Raw genomic sequence first — 19400 nt, forward strand, 5'->3', positions numbered from 1 at the left:
TCGAGTGGCCTAATCAAATGGTGTGTCAATCAATATTCAAAAGAGCGATTGCTCAACGTGGGTTGCAAACCACTTTTGTACTTAAATCACTCAGCAGGTATCTTTAGGAATGTGGTTTTGTGCAAGCACTCAAAATAGTTGAAAGGTGATTACATCATGCATCTTTGTTTTCTAAAATCCAATTCAGGGAAACAGTGCTTTCACATAAGTAGGCAAGACATCTCCACAGGAAGACCCAAGTGAAGGGGAAACGGCGACACAGAACAGCCTATGGAGATAGGGGTGCGTAAGGCAGCCAGGCTGGCATGAGGGGCCCTGCCAAGGAAGTGAAAAGCAGGTGGATAGGGACAGAGCAGGAGTTGTGTTGTAGTTTAAAACCAATAGTTCTAAAAGTTTGTCTCCCATTCCCTCCCTCTGCTTTCTCCCTCCCCGCTTTTTTGGGGGGTGGAGTGTTTACCTCCTTGTCTCTAAATAATATACCTTTAATACACTTCTTGATTTTTTGTTCTTGAAATTGTGTGTTGACTTCCCACCAACCCCAAACTTCTGTGCCCCAACCTCCCAACACAGTTGTATTGAATTTTGCTTAGCACAATAGACAGTGGTTGCATTATCATGACTGTGTAGATGCTGTGCTTATCCGTTGAGCTGGATGATAATATGACTCCCTTTTCTGCACAAGTTTTTTTGTTTTTCCTGGAGTTTTTTGTTTTCAGCTTTCCACATTAATTCACCCTAAACTCTGCCAATTTTCTAAGCCTCTCTAAATGCTCAGGTGCATCAGAGGCATCTCTCCTGGAGCTTATGGCCTGCTGTGCCTGTGCACACATCACCCTTGTCTGTCCAACCTCCACCTGGACATTCCTATCACGTATCCTGTGTTGCAGCTCCTGTTCTCTGTATCCCGTTTCCCTCTTTTTGATAAACTCTCTCCTTTCCTTAGCACACATTCCAGTACCCTGGAAAAGGGTGCACAGACAGTAAACATCTGAAAATGTCTTTGTTCTTCATTTATGCTCCACTGATAGTTTGGCTGGGTATGGAATTCTAGGTTAGAAAACATTTTTCCTTCAGGATTTGAAAGCATTCCTTCATCACTCCCACTGTTGTGAGAAAAGCTGGTTGTAACCTTTTGTTTGTTTGTTTTTTTTCTCTTGAAACGTTTAAGAACTTCTCTTTGGTTCCCAGTGGTCTGAAATTTCACAACTATGGAGATTTGGTGGTTCTATTTTTGTCACTTGAACTGGGGCGTTAGATAGTACGGGCCCTTCTGATCTGACACCGCATGACCTTTAGTACTGGGAAATCTTGAATTCTTATCTTCCTTTCTTCTGTTTTCTCAGGAACTCCACAATTATTCCGCTATTGTGTCTCCTGGATCAATCTCTCATTTTCTTATCTATTCTTCCCTATTTTCCATCTCTGACTTTTTATTCAACCTTATCTTCCAACGCTTCTGTTGGCTTTTCATTTCTGCTATCATGTTTTCATTTGAGGATTCTTTTTTTTTTCCTCATATGTTCCTTGTCAAAAAATAGTACCCTATTTGTTTTCATGGTTACAATGTATTTTTTGAATCTCTGAAGATATTAATGATACAGTTATGGTTTGCCTGTATAGTCTCTGTGAATGTTTCTCCCCCTCTTGCTGTCTTGGACTCTGCTTTCTTGGGTTAGAGGCTTTCCTCGGATTCCTGATGTCTTCTGCTTGCCTGCACATGTGTAAGAATGGGGCCTAACAAGCTCGTGGGAAGCTCTGCACTCAGTGTGGCAGCCAGCTGTGTGCTTCTCTCAGGGTGATCAGGCTTGATGGCGGTGAGGAGAGGATCTTCAGGGGTTCCCCAGGGAATCCCTCCAGCCTGGGGGTAATGGTCTGGCTGCCAACACCCTGGGACTAGCTGAGTGGAGAAGAGGGCTGGCTTGGGGCGGGGTATGTCTCAGCTTCCCGTATAAATGTGCCCTTTAAGTTTCTCTCTTCCCACAGCTGGGCTTAGTGTGGTCCAATCCAGAGACTATTTTAGCTTTTCTAGAGAAAAACCCTGCAGATTTCTGCTTGCCTGGGGAGGGGTACTCAGCTGGGCGGTGGTAGTCAGGGGTGGGGGAGAGACTGGCACTCTTAATTGCTTCTTAGGTTTTCAACCTACCTTCTTTACTTGAGCTCTACCTTGCTTCCTGAGATACCCAGCACTTCCACTTTCGGAGACTTTGGAGCTTACTCCAGTATAACTGGGATTGAGTCTTTCCCAACTGCCAGTGGGTGATTCAGTTTCTTGTGTCTGCCAAGTCAGTACCACTGGTCCATCTGCTTTCCACCCTCCAAGTTTGTACTCTTTACTTCCCCTCTCATTCTCTTCATTTTTATGGGCCTTAAAAAATCCCTTCATTGCTGTTTTAGTAGGTGTAAGGAGGCAGCAGGAGTAGATAACGGGTTCAGTCCACCATCTTTTCTGACCATTGTTCCCCCCTAATTTTATTGAGATACAACTGACCTACAGCACTGTATAAGTTTAAGGTATACAGCCTAATGATTTAATCTGGTGAGTTTTCTAACGTAAAATTGGGTTGCCAAGGAGAAGGGTATAGAAAGAATATATCCCAAGCCTTGAGAGTCAATTCTCTCAGGGAGTGGCATGAAGGAGAGGACAGATTTCCAATCCTTCATACCTTCGGATTGTTTCATTTTTCTACTGTGAAGTACATATCCCCTTTCTAATTAAAAATCGATAGCTGCATAGCCCATTCCACAGGTACCCAAAGAACACCTGTCCACGACAAGTGCTACTCGGGGGAGTGAGGGCAAGAAGAAAGCTCCTTCTTCCTTAGCGGTAAGTGACAAGGACCATCCGGCTGGGAAGGCTAACGCGGCTTCACGTAGTGACGAGTGAAGAAGTTGTACCAGGACTGCAATGACAAAAGCACCAACTTGGCATGCTCTCCTGCTTGGCCTGATAAAGAGAAGGGTTGAGTTTACTGAGATAAGCAAATCACAGCTTCCATTGTAGTGATTTATTTTAGGTTTTTGAATCTTCTCCCTACACAAGTGAATCAAGGCCCCTGAACTGTTGCCTACCACAGAAATTCATTCAGGCAACAAATGCTGACGGTTTTCTAGCGGCAGATGCTGGCCCTCCATGGGGGACTCTGTCCCTGGGGCAGTTAATGAGGGACTCTTCAGACAGACGTGCTCTGGAGGTTTTCAACACAGTGGATAATTAACATCACAAACATACTCGATGTGGACATTTGGAGACCCCTCACCTGGAGAGAGACGTTCAACTTTTAACTGCAGCCCTTCAGTGTGGATTTGATTTCCTGTGCAGACTTGTCCACTCCAAAATTACTAAAATATCTTCTTTTATAAGGTTTGTTTTCATACACAAAGATCTGATTCTATTGGTTGACCGTTGTTGTTACTGAGGTGCTTTCTAATAGTTTTGCCTCCACGGTAGCCAATTCAGCACTGGATTGAAGGAGCTCTTCCTTCCCTTTCTGATTTCAAGTGCCGTCTTCGTCATGAACTAAACTCACTCTGGGCTTTTCAGTAATGCATATTCGCAGACCTACCCCAGGATCAGAATCTCTGGGAATAGGATCCAACCGTATTTGGAGACCAGTGCCTTAGAGCCTTGCTACACAGGCTGGCCTGAGGGCCAGCAGCATTGGAATCACCTGGGAGCTGGGTAGAAGGTAAAACTCTTGGTAGCCATTGCCAGACCTGCTGCATCAGAAACTCGAAGCGGGGCCCGGCAGGGTGTGTTTTCACCAGGCCTCTGGGCGATTCTCATGCTGGCTGTAGTTTGAGAATCACTGACTGAGGACTGAGTATGCAAGGAGGTGACTGCCACTGAGGTGACCACAGCACTGATGGGGTGATGGAGCTATCCTGGCAGTTCATGGCAAACGCTTTTGCAGGCATCATGCTTAACTCACTTTCTCTGGCTCTGCTTTTCTGTTCGCTGTCAAGAGAGTTGGTCACAGAGTCGCATAAAGATGACACACACAACAGGGTGGGAAATCATAGCATAGCTCCCCGCCCCCCCGCCCCGCAACATCACGAAGGGCAGAAGGCTTCTAGCGCTCTGCATGGAGAGGCCAATGGAGGGAGACAGCTGAGAGCAAGCCCCAACTGGGCCATCCCATGCCCAGGGCTCCACCTCACTCTCCAGGGCTGACCTCACACGGCAGAACGCACTGCTGCGGGGCTGAGACACACACGGTTCTTGAGGCCTTGGGGTTAAACAGGTGGGTTCCCTGACTTCCTGGGTGGTTGAGGAGGAAGGGCTGCAGGAGGTAGGCAGGCACAGCTCCCAAGTCAGCTCTGCTGAGCATGAGGTGTGCCCACCATCTTGCGCACTGCAGGGCTTCCCATTTCCTGTGGGGGGAAGTCCCAGCAGCTGGGAAGACCTTCCCCTGTGAGCCCTCGGGAAGCAGCAGTGACCGCACCAGGGCTCCAGCCTAGAGGGCCAAGGGCCACTGTCTGGACACCCAGAGGCTGTGGGAGCCCAAGGAGGTGCCTGACCAGTCTCCAGGGAACCAGGGAGGGCTTGCTGCTGAGGACAGACGTTTCAGCTGGGATCTTCCCACCTTCCATCTGGAATGGAAATCAGATGTTCACCTTCCAGCATCCCATCATCTGATTCCTCATAATAGTTCCAAAGTAGGTGGGCTCTGGGCTGGGTTCTAGGCCCACTGCAGGGTCAAGGCTGTGACACATCCAGGGTCTCTTCCCCCTGGAGTAAGCTGTGGTAACTTGCTCCAGGATTCCACCACAGGGTCCCAAGTAGACCAGGGTTCATGAACCTGCTTCTCATAGGATCACCTGGGGGCTCGTTAAACTGCAGATTCCCAGTAATCTTTCCTGTGGGGCTCTGACCTCTGAGGTTGGACCTGAGAAATGGGTACAACAGATGCTCACGTGATTCCTCTCAGCAAAGTGGGAGCCTCGGGATTCCACGGTGGGCATAAGGGCGCTCCGGACAAGTGGGAAGGGAGAAACTCATGCAGGTGTATGAGTTAAATGCCTCCTCCTCTTGATTACCCCTTCAGTCAGCCTCCTTTGTCCCTCCCAGTGGTGACTCAGAGGAGGGATTTCTTGTTCTCCCAGCCTGGGTTCCTCGGAAACAGGACAGATTTTTTTGCTGCCAGCTCTGGGGCCTCACCTGGGTTGTAGGCAGCGGTGAGTGGGATCACGACGAGGTTCGGCACCTGCTTTCTGAGGACAACTACTTTCTGAAGCGAGCTTGGTCTTCCTGGTGCCCGAGAAGAAGGTCAATAAAGGGCTGAATCTCGCGGGTGCTGGGGCAGCTCCCGCCTCCGGACCCCTAGGAGTTTAAGGCCTGAGTGAGACAGTAGGTTTCGACTAGTTTCCCTCATCTTGGCAGGAGGGCACTAGACCACAGTCCATGGGTCCTTCTAGAAACGGCGTTACTGGTGGGGGTGGGATGGGAATCTGGAGCAGAAACAGCTGAAAGAATTTGCTAGAAAGTGTTTTCCTCTGGGGCTGGGGCTGCACCTGGCGCGTCCAAACACGTGCGTGGCCTTGAGTTAGAGAATGTGTTTTGAAAAGGTTTTGTTTTCTGCTCACGTTCCGAGGGTGCCTGGCCGCTCGCTCCCACACCCGCGTGGGAAGGCGGGCGGCGGCTGTGGGATGCTTGTGCATTTTCCGCGTTTCTGGTGAAAACCGAGTAGGGTGGCGGCACGCGGCGCCCGAATGGGGGCCGGGGCGTTGGAGCCGCCCTCCCTCCCGGCCGCGGGGCCCGGGGCCCGGAGCTCCGGGCTGGGCCGGGCGGCCAGCGGGGGGCGCCTGCGGCCTCTCCGCCGACCCCGCCCGCACAGCCCGATCCCGCCCGCGGCGGCGCGCCCACTCGGGCGGCGGCGGCGGCGGCGACGGCCGGCGCAGGAGCGGGGCGGCGGCGGCGGCGACGACGGCGGCAGGTGAGCGCGGTCCGGACGGCCGTGGCGGGGAAAGGCGCGGCGGGCGGGCCGGACCGAGGGGGCGCGCGCCGCGGCTCGGGGCCTGGGGACCCGCCCGCCGGCCAGGTCCTTGGACCCCCGCGTGGCAGGGCCTCGGCGTGGGGGGCGTCTGCGGCTTTTTCGTTGCTCGCCCGCCAGGCAGCACCCGAGCGGAGGGGTGGGCGTGGGCGGCTGCAGCCGGGCCCCTCGCTCGGCCCGCCTTCCCGGGCCTCGGGTGCCGGGGAGAGGCGCGGGGTCGGCCGACTGCCCCCTTCCCCCGCCCCGCGGAACCGCACCCGCCCCGTTCCCCGGCCTTGCTCTTTCTCTGGCCCAAGCTTGGGGTGGGTCTTCTCAGATGCCCCCTCGCTCAGACACTGCGGGGAGACGTTTCCCACATAGGACCTCAGCGCAGGAACTGGGGCCCAACCCCACTTCCCGGATGACAAGACTGAGACCTCACTGAGGGACATGGCTCTGCGTCCCCCCTGGGTCTGGCGCGCTCCGACCACTCTGTTGGAACGCCCACTGGCTTGTGATGGTAAAAAGAGGGGCTGGTTTTTCAGGTTTCTCAGACTCAGGCAAGGCAGGGGCCCCAGGAGGGTCAATATGGTCTGTTTAAAGTAAAAAATAACTCGAAGGCAGAAGGCTCAGGTAAGGGCAAGACTACGGCCTGGGGTTGGAAGCAGTCCAGTCACAGCCACAGTGAGCAGGACGCCTCACCAGTTAAGGGGGGCGGTGTGTAGATGGGAGAGCCGGTGAGGCGTTTGCTCTGGCTTGCGTCCCCACTGGGACACTCCCGAAACCTACCCTTTTACGCGAACGGCATGGTAACCATCTCTGCTTGGGGGTGAGACGATGGAGCCTTTCTCAGTGTGGGCTGGAGTTGTTCTCTCTCCTGGTGTATATCTCGGGTCCCCTTCCTCAAAGGCGAAGAATTCGTGTTCTTTCTGAGTCCCAGAGCCAGAGCTGGAAAATGAGAGTTTGGGCCCTTTCACTAGAAGTGGAGCCTTTAAGGTGAGGACCACTGGTGCCCTTGGTGGTTAGGCTGTGCCTGGAATGGCCAGATCTGGACTGGCCTTAGGTTCAGGGCCCTCATTGCTTGCTGAAGCCTCCTCAGACCTGGTCCAGGATGATGGTCAACAGACGCATGAATGAATGAATGAACGAACGAATGACCAGCAGGACTGCAGTGGTCTCAGGGCGTGAGGCTGAGGGCACTTGGCAGGTTGGGGCTTTGGGCTCGGAGATGAGGGCCTCTGGCACTCAATCAGTCACCGCTCTCACACGTGGGCAGGTGCCCTCCTAGGAGAGGTGAGCGTGTCCCGCTGTGGACCTGGAGCTATAGGGGCAGATCCCCAGTGTAGTGAGGAAGCCCCACAGGGGTGGCCAGCTGGGTCCGGGGCATGGAGTTGGGTCCACAGGGTGACCTTTGGAGCTGCCTCCCCCAGTGCTGAATGTTTGGGATCCTCAGAGGCTGGGTCTTCTTCCTCAGCCCTCGATGCCCTTGGGCTTTTGAGAGCGGTTGCTCTTGGGCCTTTTATGGAGGAAGGCTGAAAGAGGTGGGGGAGTTCCAATTTCTCAGGCCAGATGGCTTACAAAGCCATGGCATGTCCCTTGTACCGTTTGATCCTGTTAGGAACAGAATGACGAGCACCATTTATGGGTGGGAAAGCTGAAGTCCTTGAAGGTCTTGTAGCAAGTTAGGCCTGGAGTGGGGACTAGGGCCTGGCCTTCTGGTCTTCCCATCCTGTTTTGGCCTGGTTCTGGTGGAGTCTGACTAAGTACCCATTGGGAGCCTGATCCCATCCCAGCAGGCAGTCTTAAGTGAGAGCATTAAATCCCCCTCAAGGGTAGAGCACATTGCCTGCCCACCTACCTGCCCACCTCTCTTCCTCCTGTTCCTCCTGCTTACCAGGAGATGCTCTGGACTTCGCTGCTGACCTCACCTCTTGGATCCCCTTCCTCTGCAGCTGGGCTCAAAGGGACTGCTAATGGGGGGATAACGGCTTATGTTGCCTCTGTGGCTAACTCCAGCAAGGGAGCCTCGACTGGCCTGCCCTGGTAGGAGGCAGAAAAGCGAGTTAGGCGTGGTCCCTGCCCCCTGCCAATAGGGGCGACAGAGTGGTTGCACCTTGACCCCAAACACCTCTGTAGAGAGAGGCTCACAGAGCAGGCAGGCCGGCCTGTACACTAGAAGGATGGGCGGAGGGGTCTTCATTGTGATATCTTTGGGAGAGTTTGTCGATAGGTCATTTTCTTATTTCTTCATGCCTTCTGTATTTTCAAAATTGTCTACAATGAAGAAGAAAAGCAAAACTATTCCGTTTTTTGTTTGTTCTGGAAAATTTTCAAGAGCTGTTCTGCTTCTGAAACTTGGAATTGGGTTTGCAGGTGAGGTCGGTAAACTTCCGAATTTAATAGGGCATCCAAAGGGAAGGTCCCAGGATTTTGAGATATTTCAGCACAAATTAGTCTACAGAATGGCCTGGAGCTCAGGCAGAAGTTGCAAACTTCTTGTTGACAGTGTTGCCTCTCCCACTGCGAGTCTGCTGGTATTTGTGGCTCACGACCAACTGTTGGAGAGCTATCTGATGGGGCCTAGCTGGTGGGTGGGCAAGAGCTAGAGGTGATGGAGGCAAGGTTGGTGGCAGCTTCCAGGCCCTGAGCCACACCCATCTGGGAACCAAAGCGAGTGGTTTTTTAAGCTGATGCTGCCCGGCCTAGGTTGGAATTGGGGGTAGGGACTTTGGCCAGAGAAGAGTGGACAAGTCCACATCCACGTGGGTCCTCCCCGAGGAAGCTGAGTTTGTGGGATCAGCCCACAGCCTCCTGGTCCTCTTTGCACGCAACACAGGCTGCGTGATGCCCTGGAGTCCTGAGTCCTTGCTGCGAGAGCTCCGCTCCCACCTCCAGCCCTTCCTTTTGCTATTCCTTCTCCCTATAAACCCTTCTCTCCAGTGCAACTCCGTCATGTGTCTTAGGATGTGCTCAGCCCCCTCTTGGACAACTGACCTCAGGGGTCCCCTTCAGTCTGGTGCTCTGTGGGTCAGGGACATGGCCTGAGGGCCCTTTTGACTTCAGGCTCTGTCCCTGGGGTATTTGCCTTGCTCTGATTTTGGGACATGGGCATTTGTACCTGGACTGTCACTTTAAGAGGGGGAAAAAGCAAGGTAGGAGCTGTGGGCCCCTCCAGCTCTCCACCGTCCAGCTTGTATAGAGGGAGCTAAATGGGGCCCCACAGGGTGGGGTGGTGGGCCTTGGGCCAGGGCCATTGCCAAGTGTGGGGAGCTGGCAGCAGGAGGTCCAGCCAGTGTGTGCACAGGAGGCCACCCCTTCAGTTAATGACCACCTGCTGAGTGAGGTGGCTGTGATCAGCCATCCACCTGTTTGCAGAGGGAACCACTGTTTTCAGTTATTAACAATAAAAGTTACTATTTGCAAGCTTTTATGCTTGGAGGACAAGAACACAGGCTCTGGAGGGAACCTCTTGGGCTTGAGTCCAAGCTCAACATTTCCTAGCTGTGTGACTTTGGGCAGGGGCTTCAACCTCTCTGAGCTTCAGTTTCTTATCTATAAAATGGAGACAGAGTAAGACTACTTATCTCAAAAGCCAGGAACAGTTCCAGATTAAAAGAGACCAAAGTGACGTGACAACCAAATGCAGTTATGTGAACCTGGGCTGAAAAGAATTACATAAAGGACATTATTAGGACAGCTGATGAAACTGGATATGGACTGTAGATTAAAGTAGTGTGTCAATATTAAATGACCTGATAACTATATTGGTCCTTGTTCTTAAGAAACATGCACTAAAGTATTTAGGGGTAGAGGCTCACGGTATAGGCAAACCACTCTCAAATATTAAAGAGAAACATATGTATAGACAGATAGTAAAGAAAGTGAGACAAAATGGTACAAATAGGCAAATATGAATTAAAGTATAGGAGAGTTCTTTGTAGTTTTCATCTAACTTTTCTGAAAGTTTGAAACTGTTTCAAAATACACAGTTCAAAAAAATGCCTATCTAATAGTATGAATGAAATGACATTAACTGATGTTACTTAGAACAGTGCCTCACACTCCCTGAACATTAGCTGTTATGGTTAGTGTTGCTTTTTGTTATCATTAATATGGACAAAGTATACATCTTTGTCTTTGTCTTACTTCATTGTCACAATACCCTGTGTTATTTTTCCACTTTACAGATGACAGTTGAAGCCCAAAGAGGTTAAGTGGTTTGCTCAGGGCCACACAGCAGTGAGTCCAGAGCACTGGTAGGAGAACTGCTTAAAATTTATTTTGGATTCATCGCCAGCATCTGCAACCATGAGATTTTATGTAAAAAAAAACCAATTTCTTTTTTTTCAGTTATATATATGTAATGTATATATATTGTTATCTATATGTAATTATATATATATAATTTAAAAAAATACATATTTTTCAGATTATTTTCATTATAGATGATTATAAGGTGTTGAATATAGTTCCTTGTGCTATGCAGTAAATCCTTGTTGTTTATTTTATGTACAGTAGTGTGTATCTGTTAGTCGCATACCCCTAGTTTATCCACCCACCCCACCCCCCCTTTCCTCTTTGGTAACCAGTGAGTTTGTTTTCTACGTCTGTGAGTCTGTTTCTGTAAAAACCCAGATTTCTGATTTCCTTTGATAACTCAGAAGGCTTGCAACACTCGCCACATTCCTTTGTGGCAGCTACTGGCTGAAGCTCTTTACACAGCTTCTCTTTACACAGAGCTTGGGCCTCCAGTTTACCCTAGTCCCCAGCCAGCCAGCTGGCATCTCTGGTTGATGTCCCGTCTGATCTCTGGGGGCTCTGAGTTTGCGCCTCTGGGAGAGTGCCATTGTACGCCTGATCCCAGGGCTCCAGGCCAAGGCTTGGGTTCTTCCCTTCCCTCCTGATGCCCCACCTTGGGTTCTCCCCTCCGCCCACCTGCTCCTCCAGCCAGAGGGTGCAGCATTGCATGTCCTTTGCTCAACCTACACTTGAGCGCCTATCAGCTGTGTGGAGGGGGGCTGGGGGGCCGGATAGGAGGAGGTGCCGGAAGTTTTGTGGCTCCAGCCTGGTGTGTCCTATGACGTTCCTCGTCTTCCCTCGGTCCTGCCCGTGGCCCTAAGCAGTGCGCCTGGCTCTTCAGAAAGGGCACAGGATGGTTTGCTGATACCCCATGAGGAGGGTGTAGGAGGAGCTCACAGAAGGGCCCCCAGGCTGCAGTCTTCATCTTGGTTTGGTATATGTAGATGGGTGGTTATTTCTTTTCTCTGAGTTTCTGGTTCTTTCTCTGTAAATCGGGGCTATTCCGCCTTCCTGGAGGGTGGTCAGAGGGCTGGAGGGGCTAGCCTGTCAGCCTCGAGCAGCTGGAGATCTGGGGGTGTGGTCGTGGGGATTGTTTCATTCCACGTTCGGCCTCTGATGCCCCTGGTTCCCCACCACGCTGGGTGTAGAGTCAGCAGGTGCCCAAGAGGCAGAGGAATGAGCAAAGGCTGGAAATGAGGGCACCAGTCCACGGGCAGTGGGGGAGGGGAGGCTAGGCAGGTGGTGTTTATGTGGCCTTGTGGGTGTGCCTTACTGTACCCATCTCACACAGGAGGGAACAGGCTCTGTGAGGAGGTGGGAAGAGCTCACTTGGTGGATTTGGTGTCTGACAGATGGGGAAGCTGAGGCTCAGAGAGGCCGTGTGGCCTTGAGAAGTCCCACAGCCAGGCAACTTCTGCCTCCTGGGCCAAGACTGAGCAGCATTCCTGGGGAGGAGGAGAAGGTCAGCTCATTTTTTATTTTCAAATGGCTTGAATTTTGTGTTAATTACCCAAATAATTCACACTTATTACTAAAAAATCATAAAACCTAAGCAGTAAAGTGGGGATGGGCTTCCCTGGTGGCGCAGTGGTTGGGAGTCCGCCTGCCGATGCAGGGGACACGGGTTCGTACCCCGGTCTGGGAAGATCCCACATGCCGCGGAGCGGCTGGGCCCGTGAGCCATGGCCGCTGAGCCTGCGCGTCCGGAGCCTGTGCTCCGCAACGGGAGAGGCCACAACAGTGAGAGGCCTGCGTACTGCAAAAAAAAAAAAAAAAGTGGGGAGAAAAGCCAGAATCTGTACCCATTAATGTAACCTATTAGTGTATTGGTGTACGTCTTTCCAGACGATTTCTTGATTTGGGTTTTTTTTTTTTTTTAAGCATGTGACAAGAAAAAAAAAAAGCATTACAACATTTCTTACTGTGTCTGTCCTGCTTGCCCCCAGGCTTTGGGAGTGGAGTTGCTGGAGTTCTCAGACACATATCAGGCCCGCTCCAACATTTGGTATACTAGGAACCCTGGTTGATTTTCTCTGTACCTTATTGCTGGACATTTAGGGTTTTTTCCAGTATTTTTGCAGTTAGCTCACAGCGCTAAGTAGTCCGTAAGTTAAGTCTTCGTACACACTGGGGATTATTTTCTGTAGGGTTTGTGGCACTGCAGACTGGATGCAGGTTTGTGGTTGGGCCGTGTCTGCAGGCGTGGAGGTCCTGGGTGCCCCACTCCCCTGGTTAACTGCTTTGCGGTCAGAGGATGCGACGGGGAGGGGTTCCCACCGGAGGGCTTTGCCAGAAAAGGGGTTAAGATGCCGCCGTCCAGGCTGGTACTGGAAGCCTTTAAGCTCCTGTGCGGGAGTTGGGTGGAGGTGGAGGCGAAGGAGAAGGTGGCCGCTGCTCCAGGCTAGTACATGACGGTGGAGCCTGCAGCCCTGCAGCCTCCTGTGCTACCGCAGAGGGGCCTGGGGGCGTCTCTGCCCTGCTCAGGCTTCAGGCTGAGAGTGCATCCACCCCTCCCAGTCGGGAGCAGGGCTGAGGCTGATTCTGTGTTACTGGCTCTGAGACTCCCTGGGGGCAGGGTGGGGGGCATTCCTCATCTGTAGGAAGGGGCTGAACATGTCGCCTTCACCAAGTGAGACGCAAATGAGACAACAGACGCCAGAGCTCTTACAGTGACAGTGTTTCAACATTCCATTATGGAAAAATTAAACACCCACAAAGGAAGACAGAATAGCATGTCCACCCCCATATACTCAACCCCTAGATGCCACGGTTTCCAGCTCTTGGCTAACCTGGAGTCATCTCTCCTCCCACACACTTCCCTCCTTCAGACCTCATATCACTTCATCTGTAAAAATTGTAGTTCGGGCATACGTCGTTTTATTGTGCTTTGCAGGTATCGTGTTTCTTTTTTATTATAAATTGGAGGCTTGTGGCCACCTTGCCCTGTCAGATGATCTTTAGCATTTTTTAGCAATAAAGTCTTTTAAAATTAAGATATGTACATTGTTTAGACATAATGGTATTGCACACTTAACAGACTACAGTACAGTGTCAACATAACATTTATATGCATTAGGAAACCAAAAAAATTCGTGTGACTCACTTTATTGCAATATTTGCTTTATTGCAGTGATCTGGAACTGAACCTGCAATACCGAGGAACTATTCCTAAAGGAGAAGGAGTAGAAAAACAAAACAAAACAAAAAAACCCCAGAGTATTATTACCACACCTAAAACTTATCAATATTCTTTAAGATCATAGCTATCCATGCAGTGTATTGTTTTCAAATTTCCAATTGTTTCGTAAATGTCAAAAAAAATATGTATATATTATTTTCGTTTTTTAAAATCAGCGTCCAAATGAGGTCTATGTAATGAGATTGGTTGATATATTTCTCAAGTCTTCTTTCATCTGTATGATTGATATTCATTCACTCTCTCTCATGCCATGTTTTTTTTTTTTTGCTTCCTATAATGCTTAATGTGTTTTTTATCCACCGAACCTCCTATAGATTGGTAGTTGTATCTGGAGCCTTGATCTAATTTACTTTTGACTTTTTTTCCACACAAGAGCACATTGGAAATGGGGTTGCAAACTTCTACTGGGAGGCTCACATTGTCTGGTTCAATCTCTTTTTGTGATCTTCAGTGGCTTTTTTTAAAATTTATTTTCTTTATTTTTTTTGTCTGCGTTGGATTTTTAGTTGCGGCACGCAGGATGTTTCCGTTGCGGCACGGGCTCTTCGTTGTGGCCTGCGGGCTTCTCTCTAGTTGTGGCATGCGGGTTTTCTCTCTCTAGTTGTGGCATGCTGGCTTAGTTGCCCCCCGGCATGTGGAATCTTAGTTCCCTGACCAGGGATCGAACCTGTGTCCCCTGCACTGGAAGGCGGATTCTTTACCACTGGATCACCAGGGAAGTCCCTAAGGTAGTAATATTTTAAATTATCATAAAAACTTTCCATTTTCACTTGGGTACAGGTGGTGCTGAGTTTGGCATTGGGTGGAGACCTTCCAGTCTCAGGCCATTGTTTTTCCTTATTCCTGCTTTTTCTTCATAGTAGTTGCTTTTCCCTGTTATCTTTTAATTACATGGGAGGTATATTTTCATTAGAGAAAATTGGAAAACAGGCATAAATAAGAAAATATGCAATTAAAACTGTGCTAAATTTTATCACCTAGCGATAACTCCTAAGATTTGGAGTATATTTTTCTGGATTTTCCTCTGTGTTAAAAAATATACGTAAATCTGTGATATTGTTGAATGAAAGGTCTGTTTTCGCCTCGTGGCACCTCCATAACCTCCTTCCCAGGATCTGTAGGGAGGGTCATGGTTTTCCTCCCTGTCCATCAGTAGTTCACACCAGACGGGGTGTGGGGAAGACAGGCGGCCGCTGGTGTAGCCCAGCTGCCAAGTTTTTCAAAGGAAATAAGGACTTTTGGTTGGCAGGGCAGTTGCTTTCACATCTGTTCTTTTAGGATTCTCTGCAGTTACTCAACACACTGTGACCTGGGCTGCCCCTTTCCTTCTCCAAAGCCCTGTCCCCGAGGCCTGGCAGAGGCTGGGGCCATGGGGGTCATGGGAGCCAGCCCCCTGCCCTCTGGCAGGCTGTACCACCAACATGATGCAGGGTGGTTCATTTTTCCTTGTCTGGCATTCTAACTGAGACAAGCAGCAGCTATTTAGATTTCTGCATAGGAGGGGCAGTGGCTAAGGGAGCTGAGTTTGGTTGCAAAGGTGCTGTTTACTTATTAACACATGCGTTTCTTTGGAGTGGCTTTGTATCTCACCCCTTAGGACCACCACTGATTAGGAGTGAAGGCCTTTGTTCCATCCTATAACTTGTAACTGGTTGCATGACCTCAGTCGGCCCCTTCTCTGGACTGAAGGAGTGCGCCAGAGCATCTCCATATGTTCCCAGCCTGGGGAAGGAAGGGGTCCTAGCACATCCCTGAGTTTGCAGTCGACTGGGAAGAGATGGTGGCAGAGGGGCCAGAGGTGAGTCACTGCATTGGAATGCACCCCACCCCCCCAGTGTGAAAAATCATTCTGGGAGGAGGGTGAGTGATGGGACCCCAAGGCTGTGCCTGCCTCGGTGAGGCTGTCTCCTTGGGGATCTCCTGGCCCAGAGCGTGGAAGAACTGGGGGCCTGGAGGAGTGGGGCCAGCAGACCTGACACCGGTACTGAGCCAGACTGCTCTGTCCTCCCAGGCAGGGGGAGTGCTGCTGTCTGCACAGAGTGGGTTCTGTGTTTCTGCTTTATGTTCTTGTCAGGAGATTCTGGGTGCAGATCAGTTTGGCAGAGATGTCGTGAAGGCCTCCTAAGTGCCTGGTACTGGGGATGGGTGGGTCTGCTGGAAGAGCAGAGGTGCCCCCCTGTCTCTCCTGATCAGGTCGGGATGCTACAGTGAGAGTGCATCAGTCCAGTCTTGATGGGGACTGGAGGATCTGCTTCCGAGGTGACTCAGTCACATGGATGGCAGGTTGGTGCTGGCTGTGGGCAGGAGGCCTCAGTTCCTCACCACAGGGCTACTTGAGTGTCTCACGACACGTTGGCTAGCTTCTCCCCAGAGGAAGTAATCCAAGAGGCAGCAAGGTGGAAGCCAAAGTATTTTTCATGACTTCAGAAGTCAAACATGTGATTTCTGCAGTATTTTGTTGGTCGCCCAGGTAATGTGGGAGGACACCATACAAGGGCGTGAACACCAGGAGGCAAGGGTCATTGGAGGCTGACTACCACTGTGGCATAGATGAGCCCAGCAGCTTCCAGTTCATATCCTCCCAGCCTAGTGAAATGAGAGCATCTTCTTTTTCCAGTTAGTTCCAACAAAAGTCCCAGAATTCAACATTGTGAGTCCCATGCCCGTTCCTCAATGAACACTGATCAGGAGCCCACCCCTGCAGGGCTGGTTCTCCATAGGAATAGGGAGCTGTTACTAGAAGTGAAAATGGATGCTACAGAAGGAAGGGAACAGTGTATGTCCTCTAAGGAGAGGCCTGTGGCACTGTGCCCCAGCGGAGGTGACGATGGGGCGTTGCTTCCTGAAAGAGGTGGCGTTTGTACTTGTCTTGGCAGGTTGAGTAGCATTTTGACCATTCCTGGTTGCAGAAAGGCTTGAGCCAAGGTATAGCAGGGTGAGGCAGCTGGATCATGGGGTCAAAGGAGATCAGGATGGAAAGACGAATTGGGCCGGGTGTGGAGGCCCGAGAGGAGGAGCCAGGACTTGACTCAGGAGGTACCGTGAAGCCATGGAAGTTCTTTGAACAGGACAGGTGTGCAGTAGAGCCAGGATCTAGGGTTTATTACTTTTTTGTTGTTTGTTTTTTTGTTGCGGTACGCGGGCCTCTCACTGTTGTGGCCTCTCCCGTTGCGGAGCACAGGCTCCGGACGCGCAGGCTCAGCGGCCATGGCTCACGGGCCCAGCGGCTCCGCGGCATGTGGGATCCTCCCGGACCGGGGCACGAACCCGTGTCCCCTGCATCGACAGGCGGACTCTCAACCACTGCGCCACCAGGGAAGCCCAGGATCTAGGGTTTAAAACTGAGAGAGCGCCCTCTGTCCAGCCTCCCTTGTCTTCAGCTGTAACTGAGCACTTACTGTGTGCCTTATACACATTTCTCACTAACCCTCACAGCCTCCCAAGGAGCTGGATGATGATGTTGTCCTGACTTTACAGATGGGCTCCTTGAGCGGCCAAGATCGTGTAACTTGGCCAAGGTCACTTGATGGGGACTCTGCTTGCAGAGCTCTCAGCCTCTTCATCCCACATTCATGGGACAAGGGACTGGGTTGGGGGTGAATCGCCAGACCTGATTGCTCAGACCCCTCTCTGGGGTGTGGTGACTGTAGTATTGATGGTTTCCGTGCTCACACTCCCTCTCATAAATCTGCCTGGAGTTTGAAACACGCTGGGGTACTGTGGGGTTTCTTCCCAAGGGGAAAGGGATTGACATCTGGGTTTGTCAAATGGGGCCAAACTATGTGCTCAGAGCTCAGTGTTATTTGTCTCTTGGTCGACTGCCAACTGTGTCTGCCTTGTTTCTGCTGCAGTTTTATTCTTTCTTGCCCACTATTTGACAGCCTTGCCACTGTCTACAGCCTATTGCTCCCACGCAGCAGTCAGGGATTGGCTGGGCCATCTCCCGGGCCTGGGGCACCCTCTCTTGGGTCCCCTTCTTCAGGGAGGCCCTGAACCTCCCCCAGGTGGGTGAGGTCTTTCTCCCCTGAGCTCCGGACCACATATCTTGCCTTCACGGACGCTTCTCCCAGATCTTTGTGCCATGTCATGGGTGGTGGGCACGCTGTGTCCAAGTCACGCTTGTGTCCCCAGCCCAGAGGGAGTCCTGCCCACGGGGAGGAGGGCGGGTGCTGCTGAGTGGGACAGGAGAGGGTGGGGCTGTGCTTTGCGCCTGGCACCTTAGCGAACAGAAACCAGTCTTCCCTGCCTGATGCTGAGAAAGCCCGCGGTTGCCCCTCCTTTGGGGAAGTTTCGCTGGCAGGTTTGGGAGCACCGAGTGCCAGGGCTTGGAGACCTCGGGCGACGGCCCCTGCCAAGGAGGGCGTAGTGGGATCTGGATCAGCCTGTCTCCAGGGAAGCCCTTCTTTGCTCCTGGGGAGGGTCATGATGTGAGTGGTTGAGAGAGCCTAGGCCATAGAGTCAGACAGACCTGAGTCTGAATTCTGGCTCTGCCTTTTTTTTTTTTTTTAAAGCTGTGTGTGCTTGGGCAAGTGGGTAGCCTGAGTCTCAGTTTTCTCTTCTGTAGAATGGGCACAATAGCGGGACCTCCTCATGAGGCTGTCAGTGTTTAAAGAGTGATCCTGGGTGCGTTAGCCTGTGTGCACAGGTCCCGCCTGCTGGGACCTCGCAGTTGGTATGAGGGGTGAGGTGTCAAGTGCCGGGGGGCTGGGCCTCGGGGTGCAGCAGGTCAGCAGAGAAGAGTCTGCTTCCTCTGAGGAAAGAGCTGGAAGGGAGACCTGGGGAGGGCAGGACGTGCCAGCTGGGAAAATTGGACACCGTTCCCTACTTTGTTACTGAACAGTAGGGTTTACTGTCAGGATAGAAGGTGGAAGATGATCCCGGGTCCCCATGTCTCATGCTCAGAGGGCTCCCTGAGGACCAGGAGGTGCTTTCCCCCTCTGTTTTGGGAGGTCTGTGCGCCCTGCTTCCCAGTCCCTCCTAGTCTCCTGCCTCACCACTGAGCACCCCATGATCCCAGTGGGGAAACTGAGGCTCAGAGCCTTGTGTGAGTGGCGGAGCCAGGATGCGGCTCCCTGCCAGGCCGCTCTTGCTTCTAATTGCTCATTAGGGAGGCGTTTACTCCCTGCCTTCAGAAGCTGTCGCCGGGCTTCTCATGCAGGCTTTTGGTCCTTGTTTTGTTTGTTACTTCTTGAAAATGGTTCCAGCTTAAAGCTTCCAATTTCCATGAAGTCACTGGAGGCAGGAGCCTGGCCTGACAGCTCTGCCCCTCCTGTTGAGGGCTCTGTGTGGCTGGGAGAGCCCCACTGCACACCCGAGAGGCCCTGAGCTGAGGGTTGAACGTGAGGGTTTCTGCTGCTCCCACCGCCAGAGAAGGAAGCTGTGGGTCCCAGATGTGACTCACTCTCATTAGGTAGCTGGTGGAACGAGCCTTCACACGTGTGAGCCTGGACACTGGCCTAGGAGGGGCAGGCGGCGGCCACTTCCACGCTGGCCCTGACCCTGGCCCAGCTGCCGAGGGGCCCTGGAGGAGAGCCAGGTAATGTGGGGAGGGGAGCTGGGGCACCATGTGTCCTAGTGGCCTGGGCCTGAGGGGACCGCTGGGCAGCGCCCCTCCTCCCCAGGCGGGCCTAGCCTGGGAGCGGATGGACAGGATCTGGACTGGAGGTAGGGGAGGCTTTGGAGGCTGCTGGGCAGGCGGCAAGGTGGGGGGGCTTCTGGACGAGAAGGAGATGCCTTGTCACCGGCTTTTCCCGGCCTGACCGGAAGGTGCTGTTATGACTGTGGTGGTGTTTATTTGGCTTGGTCCACCTAGACTGCCGTGACTGTCTCTCAGGTGCCCGAGTTTCTTTGCAGGGTTGTAATTTTACATTTACAAGTACACTACTTTTCTCAATGAAAGTAAAAGTTAACTGGGGAAGTGCAACTGAATTTAT

General features: G+C 51.7%; 1 protein-coding gene across 6 annotated transcripts in view; it reads left to right on the forward strand.

The window, feature by feature from the left end:
- The first annotated feature begins 5104 nt into the window (after nt 1-5104).
- The window catches only part of ADCY7 (adenylate cyclase 7), a 59435-nt gene continuing 45139 nt past the window's right edge, over nt 5105-19400 (forward strand). For 3 of the 6 annotated variants that reach the window (XR_009537152.1, XM_060131382.1, XM_060131387.1), the window contains exons 1-2: nt 5115-5347; nt 10157-10225. The gene's annotated coding sequence lies outside the window, so the exon portion shown is untranslated. Of the gene's footprint in view, nt 5348-10156; nt 10226-19400 lie in introns of all 6 variants that reach the window. The other 3 variants (XM_060131384.1, XM_060131385.1, XM_060131383.1) reach the window with 3 other exon arrangements.

This window comes from Lagenorhynchus albirostris, chromosome 19 (genome assembly GCF_949774975.1).
Source record: "Lagenorhynchus albirostris chromosome 19, mLagAlb1.1, whole genome shotgun sequence".
NCBI classification, from domain to species: Eukaryota; Metazoa; Chordata; class Mammalia; order Artiodactyla; family Delphinidae; genus Lagenorhynchus; species Lagenorhynchus albirostris.